Source organism: Panulirus ornatus, chromosome 32, assembly GCF_036320965.1.
Source record: "Panulirus ornatus isolate Po-2019 chromosome 32, ASM3632096v1, whole genome shotgun sequence".
Lineage (NCBI taxonomy): Eukaryota > Metazoa > Arthropoda > Malacostraca > Decapoda > Palinuridae > Panulirus > Panulirus ornatus.
This window is the reverse complement of record NC_092255.1, coordinates 25295133-25315150: the sequence shown is the minus strand read 5'-3', so window position 1 is coordinate 25315150 and position 20018 is coordinate 25295133. Positions and strand designations below refer to the sequence as shown.

Here is a 20018-nt window from a genome sequence, read left to right as displayed (position 1 = left end):
CCATCATTTTCGTAGGATACAAACTTTGTTAACCATTTTGTATATGTGCACACCGACCAGAACTGCAGGTAGGTAGAATGCAAGCGAAAGAGTACAGGGATAGTTTTCATAAAAATAATGATCATAAAAATAATTAAGTACGGTAACGAAACGTTGGAAGTTAAGTGATTACAAGGACCTAGACCGTGTTTGGAATATTAAAGTTTAACAAATGCCAAGCTGAATATGATTAGAAAATAAGTATCATATCAATAAAGCGAATTACTTGTAACAAGGAAAATAATTGGAACCAACAAATGGCGGGGACCACAGAATCACGGATCCAAAATCACGAAAAATGGAAACAACGAAAGGTAAGGAATAAGGATTGGATGTAGTAACAGTGAACTAGGAACAGTCTAGTAAGAGTAGTAGGGAACAAGGAACGCAGACTAGGAGGTAGAGTAGATAGGAAATAGGGAGAGGGAAGTGGCAATGTTGCGTTGGAAAGATGTGTTGTTGACCACCAAAGTCTTGATTGCTGACAAGTAAATGGGCTGCTGGCTTCACTTTCATCAACCTCAGGCGAACTCAGTACACAAAATTTTCCCATTATTTTGGAGAATTTTCTCCTTAAATTGTTTTTTCGTTTAAAGCTACAGAATTATGGATTACGATCGTCAGTACAATTAGGTGAGGTATTTCTTCAGAAATAGTTTTTAAACTGAAGTCGTCTTCTCTGAAGATGTCTTCACTATATTACCATTCAATTTTGATCATGATCAACATTCCTGAACACTCTTTAACCGTAGATTTATCACAATATGCAAATATTCTTGGATGGAGAAAGAGTTTCGGACAACAAACAGGTAAACACTTGCCAGTCTTCGCGCAAAGCCAGAATCATTGTGTTAAAAAAAACTTTTTAGTTATTTCATCTGTTATCCAGGAAGAATTGGTTTATAGTATGAATTGCCTAGTTCTGCTAGTTTATAATGTAAAGTAAATGGATAGTCGATTGCTTCTAGCAGGAGCAAAGTATTAGATATTTGAATTGAAAAGGTCCCGTGCATGACAAAACCTGTTGGAGTACTGATTAACGGGCAATTATATATTATTATTTACTAGCACGAACATTGTAGGAATTAATTTGTAATTGTAGATGACTATAACTAAGTAGTGTATGTAAGTAAAGGCCAAGTAAGAGTAGATTTGATGTAGGGGCCAAAAATGTAGCCTAATTTCATTAGAAAATATTGCTATGTAGGTATATTAAGCCTCCAAATTTTTTTTTATTCATTATTGCTTACTTATTATTTGTTTTGATTTGATTATTGATGAATGCATAAGTGACTGTTTAATATAATCATATAGTGTGGGGCTTTGTTAACTGATAGTCTGCCATTCATTATGAGATAACAGATAAACAGGGCTAGGTTACGCCGAGCTAGCCTAGATCGCTTTCACCTTTCCTTCCGAGCTTTTGTAAGTGGTTAAAATTTCGTTTTTAGACGTTCATTATCATTATGCACTTTTTCGTATAATAACATTCGTAGTAATGGATATAAACTCTTGGGCAAATGTTTTACCTTGAATTAGACAAGGTACTTTTTCTTCATCATGATTATATGGAATAATTTACCAATCGAGTAGAAGGCAGCATCATAGATACGCTTACGCATAAGACGTGATAAATATTACTAAATCCACGACTTTCATAATTTGCGCCTCTGTAGTTATGTGAAAAGTTTACAGGTCTTCCACTTTGGAAAGAAATCTGTTTTTTTTTTTACCACACTAATCCCCAAATATCTCCTCCGCCATCACAAACAGCCTCGTGTGGACTCAATGGTCTGTCAATGTTTGTGTATTCATGTGTATACATTTGATGTCATTAATCATTTTGGGAGGGCGGCGAAACTGACAAGAAAGTTTCCTTGGTCACTAGTGTAAATCACTGACACTTGATATACATTTATTAATTCTCCCTACATATTAAACGTTTTAGAATAAGTGTTTGAATATATTGATCATCATAAACTCAAGTTCGGTTGGGGATTTTTCCCCTCCCTCCGATACCTTTCAGCGTGGTATACACTGTGACCAAGACCATCTTTAATAAACGGAGAGGGAGAGTCTAACTGACATAATGGCTTTGTCAAGAGTAAAAGAATGGAACCTGAAATCGGAATCATTCAAAGCATAAGTCAAGAAAGATGCTGGTTTTCCGAATATACTGGTATCAGCGTTACATTAAAATAGCTGTATCTAGCAAAGTTTTTACTAAAGTAGGTGATTGTTAGATGTAAATGGCTAGCTATATTGCACTTTGAAGCCCAACGGAATAATTACAAAGGATGAAGAAAGGTGTTGAAATATGACATTTCTCTCAGCAGGAATAACTGTTGAGATAATTCTTTTTCGTTAGGATTAGCAGTAGAAGGGATAAAAGTAATGGAGAAAAATGAGACTAATGAAATTATGTATTGACTGTATTGTATAAAGGAAGCCGATACATGTAATTTTACATGAATAGCTTTTTAGATGTTCATATGGAATTATCTGCATGTACCTTAGATGTAACGAGCTGTGTAGCTGATCCCAGCTCGGCTTGTCCTGTGGAAACGAAAGATTAGCAACAAACCGCATATTATGCCTTACCTTGACCAAGGAAGAGCATTTGTGTTTGTATGAACACATCCCAGGCAGATAGATAAATTTCCTCGTGTTTGATTGTTAGGGTTGTCATCATCGACGACAGCAAAAGAAAAAGCCTATTTTGATTAAGTTGACGGCAGAATTCTTGGCACTTACGTTTATTGGGCGTATGAGTTACGGTTATATTGAAAAAATAATTATATCCGGCAACGTCAGTAGATTATCTTGAGTAAAGTTTAAGGTTTAACTTAATGTATGTGAGTGTAAAGATTCGCCAAAGCCTAGCTTGTCACGGGATATTTCAATAACAGACCTTTTTCTGAGTGCTATTACTGTGGCGCAGGTCGGGTGTGTGTGTTCGGGGTGCCATTATTGGCACAGGGCTGCCCATTTGTAATCGTAGCTTGGTGGACTCATAGGTGGATGTGTGCTGTGTAAGATGTCAAGTTGCCTAACTTTAGAAATTAACCAGATTAACTTGTAGGAACTTAACCAGTCTCGTTTCATGTACCGATTCGTTAACCTTAAGGTGGCTTATATGTTGCTATACATTACCAGATTACCAAATGATCACAGTATTTCACAATATCACGATCAAATGTAAAAGGAGGAATATATTCCGCGTAGCACCTTCACTCTGCTCGTTAATGATTTTAACTTCCAGGCAGATCAGTTACTTCTAACCTCCATAGAGACCGAAATGATCACAATGATGTGGGTTTACAATTTGATCAATGCATAAACGGGTCCGTGGCTCATACTCGTTGGCGTCGCTGGCCATTAAGTCCAGCAGACCTACTAACCAAGTTTTATCTAATTTGCTTCGTCTTTCAATAAATCATGTGGAGATAAGTATCACAAGTGGTAATCAGTACGAGACATTTTTTTCTGGTGAACATCTGCGAACGTTTCTCCTCGCACATGATGGACGAAAGTTAGAGGTAATCATAAGTGAAATTCATGAGTAATTTTCTCTAGCTTGCCATAGCATTTAAATAGCTTAGTTACAGAAATGTGGCTCAGTTTTTATTAATGAACGTAACACACGTTGTGTTGGGGGCGCGGTGAGAATAATGTCCCAGAAAAATTATGTAGGGTAACCCATTTGATTTTGGTTTCGTCTCATAGCTCCATTGCAAAGACAGCAGTCACTGTTTCACTTCATTCATCCTGTGACTAGATTGTTGCTAGCTGAAAAAGAGATCCCTAAGATATGTATGACGTATAGGAAGCCAAGTATTTAACGAGTGTGGTAATGTGGCGACGTGAATCACTAGTAAGATGTTTATAGAGAATATATATATATATATATATATATATATATATATATATATATATATATATATATATATATATATATATATATATATATTTATCCCTGGGGATAGGGGATTAAGAATACTTCCCACGTATTCCCTGCGTGTCGTAGAAGGCGACTAAAAGGGGAGGGAGCGGGGGGCTGGAAATCCTCCCCTCTCGTTTTTTTTTTTAATTTTCCAAAAGAAGGAACAGAGAATTGGGCCAGGTGAGGGTATTCCCTCAAAGGCCCAGTCCTCTGTTCTTAATGCTACCTCGCTAACGCGGGAAATGGCGAATAGTTTAAAAGAAAAAAGAAAAAAAAAAAAATATATATATATATATATATATATATATATATATATATATATATATATATATATATATATATATATATATAATATATCACGCCTGGCTATGTCTCCTTCATAGCATACGATGAACTAAAGTGAGGGTATCGCAGAACAAACAATAATATGCATTCAGGTTGATGATGGTACGACGAGATACCTGTGTGGTCAGCGTAATGTGGTTATATAGATAGATGTTATCTTACTCTAGCGTGACACACTCCATGGAGCTTAATGCTAGATAGCCCTGTGCGGTATATCGTTGTGTGGGGGAGAAAAACCTAAACAAATTAAGAAAGTATGTGATAGCGTGAGGGTTCGAGACGGCCCTTGTGAGCGGCACAATAACCCTCCTCATTAGCTGGTCACTGCCCACAGTACCGTCATTCACTGTCAGTGGTGCGTGCAATACGCGGCGAAAGATTTCCCTCTCGCCTGCTTGGCGTCAGACGTACCAATAAGTCCACCATCAACACTACTCCATTGCGCAAGTCATGTGCGCATTGGCTGTGGCCAGCCTCGGGAAATGCTTCGTGCCAGTGCTGGTTGGAGCGAACCTTTTAATCCGTCGTTTGTTTTCAGAAATCGTGCATCTTGAATCTTTCATGACGATTTTTAAGTCGTGAGATTTGGTTGTCTGCGCCTCCCGTAGACGACCTTCACATCCAGAGGTTCAAACGGCCCCACAGCATACCCCCCACCGGGATTTCCCATTCCACCTCTGGTAACAACGCCGCTCTGATACCACACCGAGATTTCTTTGTTAGGTGTCACAAGGGCTTTTCTTTATGAAGATACAAGGACTTTGCAACAGACGGAAAGCGCTTATATTTTACGGTGTGCCCGGAACCAGAAGTTGTCCCCAATTTCTGAGAGATGAGTTCACGCGAGATCTCGCGACACACGTCCGTACTACCGAGGTTGCGAGCGATCCCCATTTTCGGTCTGTTAAGTTCGGGTTGTATTTTTATTGCGTCCCTTGCTGGCTTCTTCAGTCGATCTGGTTTCCCTACTGCAAAGTATTTATACAGTTATCATGCCCCTCTGTACAGTTGTCCTACAGTAATTCAGAAATGTAGTTTAAAAGAAAAAAAAAATCAACAGCCACCATGCCAGACTTTTTCGGAAGAAAAATAAATTTCTCCCTCTGCACGATTGAATGAATTATTGGACTAGATCGAGAGATCTCCCGTGACTTTGCTCTCACGGACCCCCTAGCCTCCGAAAATTAGGGGTCACTCCCGTTTCTGGAGGCAACTTTTTTATTACGTACTGCACTAGTTCCTTTCCAGTCTGGAACTTTCCGTTACTTTAGCGTTGAGACAGTAGAATGCATGAAGGGATGCAGAAGTTAGAGTTTGAGGAAGTATAGATGCATGAGGGAGTGTGGTGATTGTAGATTGTTATGGAATGTATGGATGTGGAGTGTTGGAAAGTGTCGATTGAACATCGTAGATAAGTGTAGTAAGTGTTGGACCGAAAAGTGTTGTTAGAGTCGTGTGGGTGTGTGAGATCCGTATACTGTGAGGGAGTGTAGGGGCCGCAGTGTGAGGGTAAGTGAAGCATAGAGTGTGCCATTATAATGATAGAGTGAAACTAGTGTGAAAGTGGGACGCATATGGAGAATATGCCGACGCGAAGTTGATGGTTGAACGGTATATTTATAAATATGTAGTTGATATATTTTCCACTGTATATGCATGTATGTCCGTAATTTTGTATAATTTGAATGAAAGATTAGCAGGGTTCCTTTTCTTGGGAAAGCAACACACTAATCTTTCACCTAGCTCTGAAAATCAGACATCTTGAAATATGAAGTATAATGTAGAAAGATGAAATAATCTTGGAACGCGATTAAACCTTCATAATGTAGGGGATGTATGACAGAGAAATTAAGTATTGTTTAGCACTAAGGCCGGGCCTTAGTTGAAATGTAAAGAGGATTGTGAAAGGAAAAGTATTTACGAATTTTAGAGGAAGTGTTTAAACCTGCATTTTAGAATGTGCTGAGTCATATTATTGGGCAAAACATGAGAAGGTAGAGATTTCCAAAGCTTTGAGATGTACGGAAAAAAAAAATATCAGAACGGCCCACCGAGAGTTGCCAACGACCACAGTTTTAGTAACATTCTACCGAGTTTCACGTGGTCTAGCTAGTGGTGGGTGCACGCAAGCAGCCAGCCCTCGGAGGTTAAGCTTTTGATGGCTTTAACCTGACTACAGGAAGGGCCGAAGATGCTCGATGAGCAGCATCAGGAACAGCCGTGAGGACGCCAGGTAAGGCAGGCGAGGCGTGGGTGGAGACTGCTGGGACCTGCGACCTGGAGGGCTCGCCCGGTTGAGAGGATCAGTGTGTCTGGTGACACGGTGTTGAACGTATCATTTGTTGTTCTCTGGACTCTGGGGACGCTTAGAGAGAGAGGGCGAGAGCAGGATTGTGTACAATGAAAGATGCAACATTCTTGTTTGCTTTAGTAATAGTATCACTGATGAATACATAACTGAATGTTGCTCTGCAGTTAAGTGAAGTGATGGGGGTGTTTCAGTGCCCTGACAAATTATAAGAACTGAAGAAACGAAAAATTATGACCGTCTGTAAAGACACAGCTAATGATAACAGTTGTCTTTTCGGAGTATTAAGTACCGAGGTATTGAATTACATCATGTCTGGAAAATATGTATTACATTCAAATAACCACCAACGCAACATATGTGAAATTAATTGAATTTCTGCCCTAGTCTTGGGTATAGTTATGAAAGCAATGAACTGAAGCAATCACGAGAAAAGCAAGTTTTTAGCGAGTGAGCAAACAGTGACAGTACTTTGAGTGGGTTAGAGGCCATCTGTGAGCTTTTGGACAATAATGAAGACATTTGTTGATAAAATGTGTGCAGAGTGAGAACAGTAAGGCTGATATAAAGATTGATTAAACAAACTTAGGCTCGTGAAGCACTTAGAACAATTGTAAAACAATGATGGTGGCGGCGTAGATAACTACCTTTGGTAACTCATGTTGGTTGAAAGTGGAAGTTATACAGTAATTACGTGACGGCTATGCTTCTCTTGATCTTGAAGACCTTTAAATTGTTATTGATGTCATGAAACAGAGATAATCATCAGTGAAAGACATTAAGGATGTAATATATTGCGTGGTATATATATTTCGCATGTATTGACTACTTGTGATTACATAAAGCTTACTCAAGTTATCTGCACATTCCTGACGAATTATTTTATATGTGATGTGTATAGCAAGGATCCTTGTTTAATCATTTAGGAGTTGATAACCATTAAACTCAGCAACCTACGTACTCGCACACACGCACCGGATCCTCTCAATATAATTCGAGAACGATCGAACATGTGTGATCGTGACTTCGTGTCGTGGCGGGCAGTTAACAACAAAGATGTGCTCGTTAGCTGTTTGTTGTGTAAATTAAACGTACAAGTGTGTTGCTGGAGAAAGTCATCGGCGCAAGACTCCAATGATAACAAAGAGGTAAGACAGAGACACGTGTTGGCCTGTTTTTTTCCCTCTTGGAACTAACTTGCTTCCTTAGTGGCCAAACTTTGAAAGTAGCCTAGCTTTTGCTGCTACACCATTTGCTAGATGCAGTAGCCCAGCTTTCGGGGCTTCGAAACATAGGAAGTAGCCAATCTTTCTCTATTTCCTCAGTACCCAAACTTAAGAAGTAGCTTATCTTTTGCTGCCTCCATAGTATCCAAACTTAGAATAGCTTAAGAAGTACCTTATCTTCTGCTGCTTCGGCAGTATCCCAGCTTAGCTTTGCATAGCTGCTTAGCCTAGCTTATGCAGTGATCATTTTGACTGAATGGCCCGAAGTAACTTTATATATGGAGCTTAGGGCAAGGTTTGAGGTCCTGAGGACTTGGACCGGTGGTGTTTAGTTGATTGTACTGATTTGAAAGGAAATTGATTCAGGCTGTCTAGGACCTTTTTTAAGTTGTAGTTTAAACGTTAAAGGAGAAACATGACACGGTCGATGGGAATTACATGGAAAGTTGCTCGGGAATTTGTGACAGGCTTTATGGAGAGAATATTTTAGTTTTTAAAGTTAAATTGCTGTAAGAAGCCATAACATGGGTCATGCAGGCTTGGTTTTGTTTGCAAAGAAAGACGTTCTGACATGATATAATCTTTCAGTAGCTTTGTGCATTAACCAAGGACTTGAAACGTTTAGGTAAATGACGGTCGGTATTCAGTTCGGCCTTGCAGTCTGCCATAATGGAGAGAGCTGTCATGTTGGCCGACCATTTGTTTCGTAACATTAACCAGCCGAGTTGTCGTGGTTAGGTCAGGTTTGTGTTGATTTCAACCCAAGTGGTTTAGTTTTCGCACGGCGAGACAGAAGGTGTGGGGCAAGATACCGCATAAATAGGGTACCACGGTCACAGAAGAAGGTCAGGGTTGGACAGGAAGGACGACACTGGTTAATAAGGGACAACAGGATCGGAAGGAAGGGATACTAGTACGAAGAGGTACTGGTGCTGATGGGAAGGGGTGCCTAGGTCAGACAGGAATACCACAGCTGAATTCAGGATGTTAAGATTGGATACAGTGATTACCATGGCTGAACGGAGAGGATGTCACATTTGAACAAAGGGATGTTAGAGGGGGATCAGAAGGGTACTAGTGCTAGACAGGAAGGGATCTGTCATCAGACAATGAAAATAGATTGCACGGTAGTTGGGATGACAGAGAAGGATCTTATAGGTCTGACTACGGTATTATGGGATTTAATACTTTTTTAGAAGTTTCATTTCTTTTAGTAATGTACTGAGACACGAAGGAGCGTCCGCATGCAAGGAGCAAAAGGAGGAAGGCGCTCCGTGCAGTTCACGTTTCAGCAGCGAGTCTATAAATCCGACAAGAGCAGTGTTTAGAGAAGCATTACAGCTGTGGTCAAGAGATAAGATTGTTCTTGTGATCCTCGATGTTGGGCTACGCGTTTAAGCAAACAAACTTTAGTTTGCTTTATTTGTTGTAACTTTACCTACCTACATACCTATCTATCTATCAACCTCCACCCGTCTTCCCCTATGCTCTCAGGAATGGGCAGAACATGAGTATGCTCACAGGTTTGAAGAGGATATCTTGTGCCACGAGTGTTCTCTGGTTTCCATGATGTGCTGACCTAAGTGAAGAGCACAGAGAGGAACGGATAGATCCACAATTTTGCCAAAGCTTGGAAAGCTATGTGCTAGACTTTACGTAAAGGATTGTTGTTCTGGTGAGCAAGAGAGAGGCGAGTTTATAAAATTAAAGAGTTTCCCTCAGAATTTCTTTTGAGAGTCGTGTTTTTTTATTTATTTATTTTTTTTTTTTGAAGGTTTTTGATGTTAGCAGGGTATATAGATGATAATGGTTGTGTAAGACGCGCATCCTATACCAACTACTGCAGTGCACACACTGCCCACCTACCATTCTTCCTCATCCGTTCCCTCCAGCAGATGGCTGATCTGCTTCAGTTTCCTCCACCAGTGCCCCTAGTGGGCCTCCACCCTCGCCATCCGCTACACAAGGTAACCCCTCAGGCTGCTGTTGCCGGTCCACTCTCCACCTTCACTCCACAAGGGACTGGAGGAATTCTGGTTTCAGTCCATTGCAGTTATTTAGATTTTTTGGCAGGGTGGAGTTCCTAGGAAATTCTCAGTGCCACTGCAAGTGGTCTCGCGTGATGCTTTTATTTATTCGGGTGCAGAAATACAGTTTAGTTGTAACAGTTGTAACATTTTCATTTACCTGCATTAGTCGTAGCATTTTCATTGTCTTCAGCAGATGCGACGACAGCCTAGTAACACATGAAGTGATCGTGGTCAGCTGGTAGCCTTGGCCGCGAGCTCGTTCTTTCCTTACAGAGGAATCAAGGTCGTCCACCTGGTAAAGTGAGGTATCTTGGACTTCATAATTAATTAATAGCATTTGTGGAGCCAGGGAGGTCTCGGCTTTCTCCGAGGACCTTTAGCCACTTGAGCACGAGGGGAGGACCCATGTGTATGTTGCCATGACATTAAGGGTCAGGTCAGAGGGCAGGACATGGTAAGCAGAGGTCGCACCGTCGTCTTCAAGGGGTTGAGACCACGAATTTTGAACTGGTAAAGTCAGCATCAGTTTTCAGGTGATGGTAGTTGGTACATATTTTGAAATGGTTACTCACATATTGCTAGACCTTTCTCGATGGAGACTATATTACCCCTTTGAATGTTTGTCCGTTTTATGGACGCCCTGTGTAGTGCTGATGAGGGAGCAGCTGCTCTCTGACAGCGTTGGTGTTAACCATACACCAGGTAGAATGTTTAGATTAAGGTGCACCTCTCACCTTGATCTTGAGGCGCTGAAACAAACCAGAAATGAGTGTTTTAGCCACCGTACTCGTCTCCCTCCTCATATCTACCGGACTGACTCACTGATCCGAATTTTAGATTTGGTTTTAGTTCTTAACCATATTACTTACGAACTTCTTGTAGGCGAGCGGTTACATTACCGATGATTTGTTCCAGAGAGCAACAGCAAGTCTTGGGGAGAGTAAATGGTTCAGCGTGTGGAGTCACCAGGATAGCTGGGGGATGGCCTAACGAATAACACCTTCATCTTAATACCAACCACTATACTGACAGCTTGTGTGTATTCCCAGCAAACTTAATACAATCTCATGTTCCTGTACAGGTAACGTTGATGATTGCTGTGCACTTTATGTAAGGAGTCGCAGTGAGTGCGTGTGTATTTTACCACGTCTTTTCGAAGTGGCACAAACAGTAAAGGATTGCTCGGTGTCTATACTCGGAGTCTGGGCTGTTTAAGTTTGTTGAAGAAACAATAGCTTGAACTCTGCCTCAGCTGATGGGGAGGGAGGACTCTGTGATGATACATTGGATCAAGTCAGGAGTAGTGCGTCATGGGCCGTCCGTTGCCATCGAGGCACAAGACAGCTGAGCAGCGGGTGGTGACAGCACCCTCTTGGGATCAAGATAACTAAGCAACTAGGCATCCGGTGAGGCATCAACTGTGCCAGTGCTAGCCATAGGGAAGGAACCTCACGCTAGAGTTATGTTCCTCACGCTAGAGCTATGTTAATAGATCTTCATATAATCTGTCCAAAAACAAATCCTCAAGGCTGCTTTGGGTGAGAGCTGTCCAATCCTTCCTAGTGGGACAGATAAACAAGGACGGGTTGGTGGTAATGGTTGGTGTGGTAGAAACTGGTGGTGGATTCCATGTGGGGTGTAGGCGGGAGGCCTCGTCCGCACGTCCATGGGCACATATATGGAAGCTTCGCTGGTCCTTCTACATCGGTTGCCCGCACGTGAATGTTCCTCTGGGTCAACCCCTTGATCGTCAAGGTGTACATACAATCCTCGAGCACGACGATGCGACCCTTAGGCATGATGGTCTGTTCTTAGTACCCTAAGGGTCAGTTCAGAGGCCAAGGCCACCATACCCAAGGATCTTACCGTCATGATTAAGGGCTTAGGGATCGTACCCTTGTTCTCATGAATCGCGCGGTCGTGCTCAATAAACGTACCTTTGTGCTTCGTGTGGTCGTACCGCTGTGCTTCGTGGTCGTGCCGTCGTGCCCATGGAGTTAATCTGTTTTTTTTTTCTAAGAATTTTGATAATCCACAGTGAATATCATCCCTCTCCTGTGACAGTATCATGACACTGAATTGTTATTTCCTGAGGGAGGGCACCTCGTCACGAGGTCCCAGGTAGGACTGAGAAAAAAAAAATGTGTGGCCTTTCATCGGATTGGGAAGGGGATTGGAACCATTGAAGAGAGGAAGATGGGTACTTGTACAGTGAAAGATTGAGAGAAACACATTGGAGTCTGGCAGTCATGGGACTCTCACAAGGATATGTGGAACATAGTCTTGGAAGACTCGTTCGACCAGGCGGTGGAGTGGGGAGATGGTGCAGGCGTGAGTCAGAGGTCCGTCCCCCAGGCAGATGCGAGCGGCTGGCTGCCCGTGACCGAAACTCAACCACAGAAAGACTGAAAAGAAAATGACGATTTTCAGTTCCGGGAGCCTTCATTATTGACTTGTGGATGTGTGTGTGTGTGTGTGTGTGTGTGTGACCAGGCCGTAGGCAAAATCTGTGTTTTATAATGTACATTATCGTGCGGAACGTAGCAGTCCATCTGAAAGAAACGCTGAACCTCCCTTAATCACCCTCTGTGGTGATTGCCCTTGAGGTAGTAGAGAAGAAGGGCATTACCCACTTCCATATCGTCAGAGGTCATGAAGAGTGTTGCTTGAAATTCCACGTAGCTTCAGACCAGTGTGGCCATTACCGGTGCTGGACTCTCCGGGACTGACCTATTCCTGCTAGGTTAGACTACACTCACTAGTGTGGTTCTAGATATGTCATGGATGGGAGATAATGAATATAAGGGAGGTATAATGAGATTAGTAAAGGCAGTCTTATGGCTGATCCCATGTTGAAAAACGTAGGAACCATTTTCTCTATGGTTCCCAAACCGAACACATTGCCAGCGTATCGACATGGTAAATCTAACCTCACGTGATAAATAAGGAAATAATTGGATCCGCACGTATGGCTCGGGGGCCGTAGAGTAATGACAGTCTTGTATGTGGTATAATTCTAGCTGCAGTGACAGTGGCCGGCATGTAAATATAAAGAAAAAAAGATGCCATCGGGTAAGCAGGTTTGGAAAGAAAGCGTTTAGCTCGTTAGGCGTGATGATTGTGAAGCTGATCAGGGGGGAAAATGTAGTTCGAATATATATTATTTCTTTTATACCCAAGACGAGGTGAAGAATATATATATATATATAATCGGTCAGAACAGAGGCGATACAGTCATGGGGATAAACACACTTTTGTACCCAGTATATTGATACGATTTTGTCATGGAGATTTTGTAAGATATATTAGAAGAGGATTCGTATTCACTTGAAAAACTGTTTTTATAATCAGTATGAAGAGAAAGCGTGCCTGGAGGGCTTCCCACAGCCTGCAGGTGTGGCGGCAAGGGAAGATGAGGTTATACTTGTACATAAACTATTGTTTCGTTTGAAGTATTTTGGAGGGCATGGAGAGTGGGTGTACGTGCAGGTTTGTGTGTACGAAGTGTGTGAATATAAACGCGGTACTTCTCAATACATGCGTATGACGAGAGATGTTCACACCAATGGGGTCCAATATATACTTATTTCTCTCATACAGATGTTGAAATTTCCCACTGATATCTGTATTGATTCCCTACGTTTTTAATGTAGACATGATTCCGCGCGTCATTTCCAGCGCTTTCCTTGCCCGGTTTCCCGTTATGCCCTCTGGTGTCGCAGCCTCGGTTATCAGGGAACTGGTTTATGTTAACTCCCTTGATGTCGACGGGACGACCTTTAGGAAAGATGACTGTGACCTTTGACTTGCCCCGTAATGGATCACATCGTTAGGCCTCCGGGTCTGTTATTACGTGTCCGTATATCCTGCCTTCCATTAGTAAAATTTAGGATACCTTCATTCTCATATCTCAGGTAACTCAGTTTTCAGAATCACCTCGTTACATTCCACTCATTCATCTGTAGTGCTGTTCCCTCAAGTACTGTTGCATCTTCGAGATGGGGCTGAACTGACATTTAACTAAATATCGTAATTAATGAACATGCAATCCATGCTCTTCCTGCTATACCCCTCTTGATTTCTTTTTTCTTTTTCAGTTAAGGATTGAGATTACACAACGACGTATCATACGTATGTTGAGAAAGTGACTGTGTGGAGTACACGCACAGGATGTATAAGCTTAATATATGGACGTTAAGACTGCCAGTGTTTTGTCTGGCATGCCGACATATCCCACTGCTTTAGGCTTGCGTTACCATTGCCGGGCCAACAGTAAATTACCGTCGTGGTGCAGTAGTATTCACTGTGTCTCTGACGTCAGAGGGAACTTTGTACACCGTAAAATGATCAGGTTATAGACGATGGTTTTATGTGTCTGGAATGTGACATCGTCTTGTTACTAGTAACAACCGTAACGAAAACTACTAGATATCGTGAGTCCAATTTGAATATGTGTGTGTGTGTGTGTGTGTGTGTGTGTGTGTGTGTGTGTGTGTGTATTTATGCAGAGTAATGATCCATATGGAATTAAGAGTATATTGAAGTTGGAAATTGATACGAAATGATCTAGTAATATCAAAGGTAAATTTTAGGCTTTTTATGACAAGAATATATATATATATATATATATATATATATATATATATATATATATATATATATATATATATATATATATATATATATCAATCTGCTGGGTCCTTGAAATTTTTATGGTTCCCTTAGTTTCTTTAGTGTAGGATTAGAATGTTTCGTTCATTGGCATTTATTTATTATTATTTTCAACTGCATACCTTAGCTTTTGGTCTGAATTCTACGTTTGTTTCTTGCCGTATAGCAAGCCCTGCCGCTTCATGAAGATGTATTTCATACGGTTTCGTGAAATGGTGGTGAAAATAGTGTTATGCCCAGATTCGTAATGAACGAACACAAAGAAACATCGTACAATGTGGCAGAACTGGTATTGTTAGACGACCCCTGTAGCAGCCGGCTGGGCGGGCCACTAGGCTACTTCGATAAGTTCTCCCACCAGGGTAGAGTTATTGCCCATATACAGGTGAGACTACCATGTGCATCACAACTATTTCATAATGGGCGGGGCTGGGATCATTAGGGAGGTTGGTGTGGGCGTGGGCGTAGCCGTAGAGAGAGCCTGGATAGTGGGCGGCGGGAAGGGTTCTGAATTTAACTGTGCGGCCGAGCCCCCATGGTGATGACTCACTCGCTCACTACTGCGGGATAATCACACAAGATATTTGGGTTTTGTGATAGACATTATGGTGAAATGGTTGATGACGGCATTATCGAGAGGTGTTACTTTTGTTTACGATGTAGATGCTGAACTGATGAGTACTTACAGGTGTCATCCGCACTTCGAAAAATACATCGTTCATTGACACTGGGATCTCCTCCTGCCCTCTGTCCAGGTACGACGTGGGCCCTTTTGGTCAGCTCGGGCACAGATGGTTGGTTGGTGCATGATGCTGACCGAATATGGGAGGTACACAGTGTTCATGGAAGGGTTGGTTACCTGCGCTGGTAGACCCGTACGGGTTAAGATTGCTTTGCTCGCGACCAAGTTACCGTTGAACGTGGCATCTGTCATTAGTAGTGTCGTGGGTCGCGTTTTACGCACGATAGATTCTAGTCTTCAGGACATGTAGAGCAAGGACTGTGTTTGCTGCTGGCCTCCATCGATTTGCTGCCAGTAGGCTATAAGTGTTCTCTGGGGAAGGCTCACGCGCCTGTACCCTCACAAACTTTGGGAGGGTTGGGTTTTTTTTTTTTCCTAGTTTTGCCGCTAGGCACCAGCTGATTTATTGTGCCGCCCCTGCTCATCCTGTGAGCGGTAGCACAGCAGGATTACAGACGGCACATAGAGTCTTTGGCAGATTCCAATGGTCAGATGATCATAACGTTTGATGTTACAGGTTTGGCTCGTTACAGTAGCTTGCACTTATTATTTATATTGTAGATTCAGTTACATGCGAAGAGTGAATACATACAGTGTCAGGGTTTCATGTATTTTACCATTAGCAATAAGTCCACTTTTCTCAGTATAAGAAAATGCTCACATGTTTGTCCACATCTCTGCACACATTAACAATTCATATGATTAACATTTCCACGGAAATTTAAGCGCATGTTAGTAGTACCTTTGGCGTAGCTTTGATGCAGCAGCAGTAACACTCCTCTGTAGTCTGCTGATCATCTAACTTTCTCTACATACTTTTTATTTGCTTTAAACTTATCAGCAAGTTTGCTCATGATAAGTTTTTATACCTCTTTGACATAACCTGTTCAGCAGCCCTGTTATGTAGAGGAAGTTGGGTAAGGTATCAGCATTGTCATGTTCTGGGGGACGCGTGTGAGAGGAATCTACAAGTTTGACACGCAGGAATGCGCACTTTAACGGTATCAGGCTGCACAGACACGCGGGTTGTATTCTAGTTTAAAAGGTATTTTGGGCAAGCAATGAGGGAAAGACTCGAGGATTAAAACAATCATTTTGTTTTAGTAAGTTTGAATACGGTGAATATGGAGAACAATTTAGTCATACTGTATATTCTTGGTGACAACTTCTCGATATTAGTACAGTAATACTGTTAGTCCATGTGGAAGGTGACATTAGGCTACCACGTACACGGTTTTGAAATCTATTGATATGGTAGGTGATGACATCCTCCCCTGGGGTCAGTAGTAGGCCTTAGCCTCGGTAATGCCTTCATCAGTCGATAGTGTAATTATGGGACTTCACATGCATCGTGCTACCTGTGTAACTTACATTCAGTAGGATTTTTTTTTTCTACACACAAATTCTGTCTAGTCTTAGGTGACAACATGTTATAGGTAGATACTTGAGCTCGATGTGTTTTTTGGATTAGTTCGCTCGCCTTGTGCAACAGGTTTAGGGGAAAAAACTTGTCTGTTTTTCTCATCAGTGAGTTTCACACATTTTCGGGCCTTTTTTATGTGGAGTTTGTTGGTTTGATTCACTTTCCGAGTCATTTTTATTTGTCATTCGCTCCCTCGCTGCAGTAGGGAAAGCTTGCATCATATTAAACATTTGTGATGATTGGAGTTTCCTTTTATCAGGTTGTCTAGCTATTATGATCTGTCCCTAATTTTTCTATGGATAAGTACAAGGTCATCGTAAACTGGCTTTACACTCGCACACTCATAATTTTTGGACTAGGCTACGACGAAATCTTGACCCGGTTTAGTAGCCCTTGTTTTCCGGTTGACCATCCATTCGGGTTAGTGCCAGACAATGTAACATTATCAGTTACTTGTATGTTAACTGTTGTCGGTGTATGGTCAGACTCGACAGCGTCTGCAGTGTCGGAATTATGAAAATTGTGCATGACATTAAAGAAAGCCTGTACCGTGCACGTATTAAGAGCTCCTCTGTCGATGTGTGTTCTTTGATCGGTATATGATTTGCATATCATTAGATGCATGGAGGAGCTACATTTACCTTTTGCATTGTGGTGGGTTCCACCAATGTTTCCTGTCTAGCTTGGAAGTCCTCAGCTGTTGGTTCAGTCTGAGCAAAATTGGGAAGGTCTGCGTACAGTGGGGGATGGTGGGGACGGGTGAGGGGCTGTGTTTGCTGCCTTTTTAAGTCAGAAATACCGGAAGGAGACGATATAAGGGGTAGTGAGAGGGTATCGCTGCTTTCAAATCGTCCCTGGGACTATGGACACATACATGTTATTTTGGAGAATATATGCATACTATGCACGACTCTCTTGTGAACTGAAGTCGCCTATCTTTCCATTGTTTCATGTGCTAACATGTGCCAGCCAGAAGCTATGACTGGCTAGGATGCGTGTGTGTCAATCACCTAACACTTTTATTAACTCGAGCACTTGTATGTGAGCTCACGTCTTTTTGAGCTTATATTTTTAAAAGTGCTTTACTTCTACATGTGTTTGATCGCTGTTTGTACCCTATGTACCCATTCTTTATATATATTACCATTTGGAAATCACACGGCGTGATCACGCGTGTTCGTACCCATGCTGACGTGTGCCATGTCTTCGTGTGTGTTTTGTGAGTTTACCGATGTTGATCGCGGGAGTTTTGCTGACGATGAACTACCGTCGCTCGGGGCCTTGCGAGGTTTGACTGCTGCAGACTCTCTTTGTCACACACACACACACACACACACACACACATTCAGCCATTCACTGACGTCGCATGCCATCTGTTTGTCGACTTGACCACTTGTCCAGCAGGCAGATGAGGGCGGGTGTCCACACCCACCACACTCAGCCAGAGTCCCCACACCACTTGTGCAGGCCCACGCCTCATTATCACGCCCTGGGGTGAACCGCCGCACCCACTGTGCCCTGCTGTTAATGGATGCGCGCCGAGTCCTGACGCGTGTCGTCCTCATGAAGACGGATGCGCGCACGCCCACGCTCACCACCACAACACAGGGTTGCTTGCCCGCCCGCGTTCATCAGTACGGGGTTACTCACCCACATTCATCATGACAGGGTTACTCACCCACATTTATCATTACAGGGTTACTCACCCACATTCATCATTACAGGGTTACTCACCCACATTCATCATGACAGGGTTACTCACCCACATTCATCATGACAGAGTTACTCACCCACATTCATCATTACAGGGTTACTCACCCACATTCATCATGACAGGGTTACTCACCCACATTCATCATTACAGGGTTACTCACCCACATTCATCATTACAGAGTTACTCACCCACATTCATCATGACAGGGTTACTCACCCACATTCATCATGACAGGGTTACTCACCCACATTCATCATTACAGGGTTACTCACCCACATTCATCATGACAGAGTTACTCACCCACATTCATCATTACAGGGTTACTCACCCACATTCATCATGACAGGGTTACTCACCCACATTCATCATGACAGAGTTACTCACCCACATTCATCATTACAGGGTTACTCACCCACATTCATCATGACAGGGTTACTCACCCACATTCATCATGACAGAGTTACTCACCCACATTCATCATTACAGGGTTACTCACCCACATTCATCATTACAGGGTTACTCACCCACATTCATCATTACAGGGTTACTCACCCACATTCATCATTACAGGGTTACTCACCCACATTCATCATGACAGGGTTACTCACCCACATTCATCATGACAGGGTTACTCACCCACATTCATCATGACAGGGTTACTCACCCACATTCATCATTACAGGGTTACTCACCCACATTCATCATTACAGGGTTACTCACCCACATTCATCATGACAGGGTTACTCACCCACATTCATCATGACAGGGTTACTCACCCACATTCATCATGACAGGGTTACTCACCCACATTCATCATGACAGGGTTACTCACCCACATTCATCATTACAGGGTTACTCACCCACATTCATCATTACAGGGTTACTCACCCACATTCACCATTACAGGGTTACTCACCCACATTCATCATTACAGGGTTACTCACCCACATTCATCATGACAGGGTTACTCACCCACATTCATCATGACAGGGTTACTCACCCACATTCATCATGACAGGGTTACTCACCCACATTCATCATTACAGGGTTACTCACCCACATTCATCATTACAGGGTTACTCACCCACATTCATCATGACAGGGTTACTCACCCACATTCATCATGACAGGGTTACTCACCCACATTCATCATGACAGGGTTACTCACCCACATTCATCATGACAGGGTTACTCACCCACATTCATCATGACAGGGTTACTCACCCACATTCATCATTACAGGGTTACTCACCCACATTCATCATGACAGGGTTACTCACCCACATTCATCATGACAGGGTTACTCACCCACATTCATCATTACAGGGTTACTCACCCACATTCATCATTACAGGGTTACTCACCCACATTCATCATTACAGGGTTACTCACCCACATTCATCATGACAGGGTTACTCACCCACATTCATCATGACAGGGTTACTCACCCACATTCATCATGACAGGGTTACTCACCCACATTCATCATGACAGGGTTACTCACCCACATTCATTATTATAACTGCTATCCACCCACCCTCATCGTAACAGCTACCCACCCACATTCATCGTACTAT

General features: G+C 42.4%; 1 protein-coding gene across 2 annotated transcripts in view; it reads left to right on the top strand.

Annotated features, from left to right (window-relative positions):
- The first annotated feature begins 299 nt into the window (after positions 1 to 299).
- LOC139759197 (uncharacterized) overlaps positions 300 to 20018 on the top strand; it is a 50657-nt gene continuing 30938 nt past the window's right edge. Inside the window, exon 1 of one of the 2 annotated variants that reach the window (XM_071681262.1) lies at positions 300 to 353. The gene's annotated coding sequence lies outside the window, so the exon portion shown is untranslated. Of the gene's footprint in view, positions 354 to 6444; positions 7784 to 20018 lie in introns of those variants that run through there. The other variant, XM_071681261.1, reaches the window with a different exon arrangement.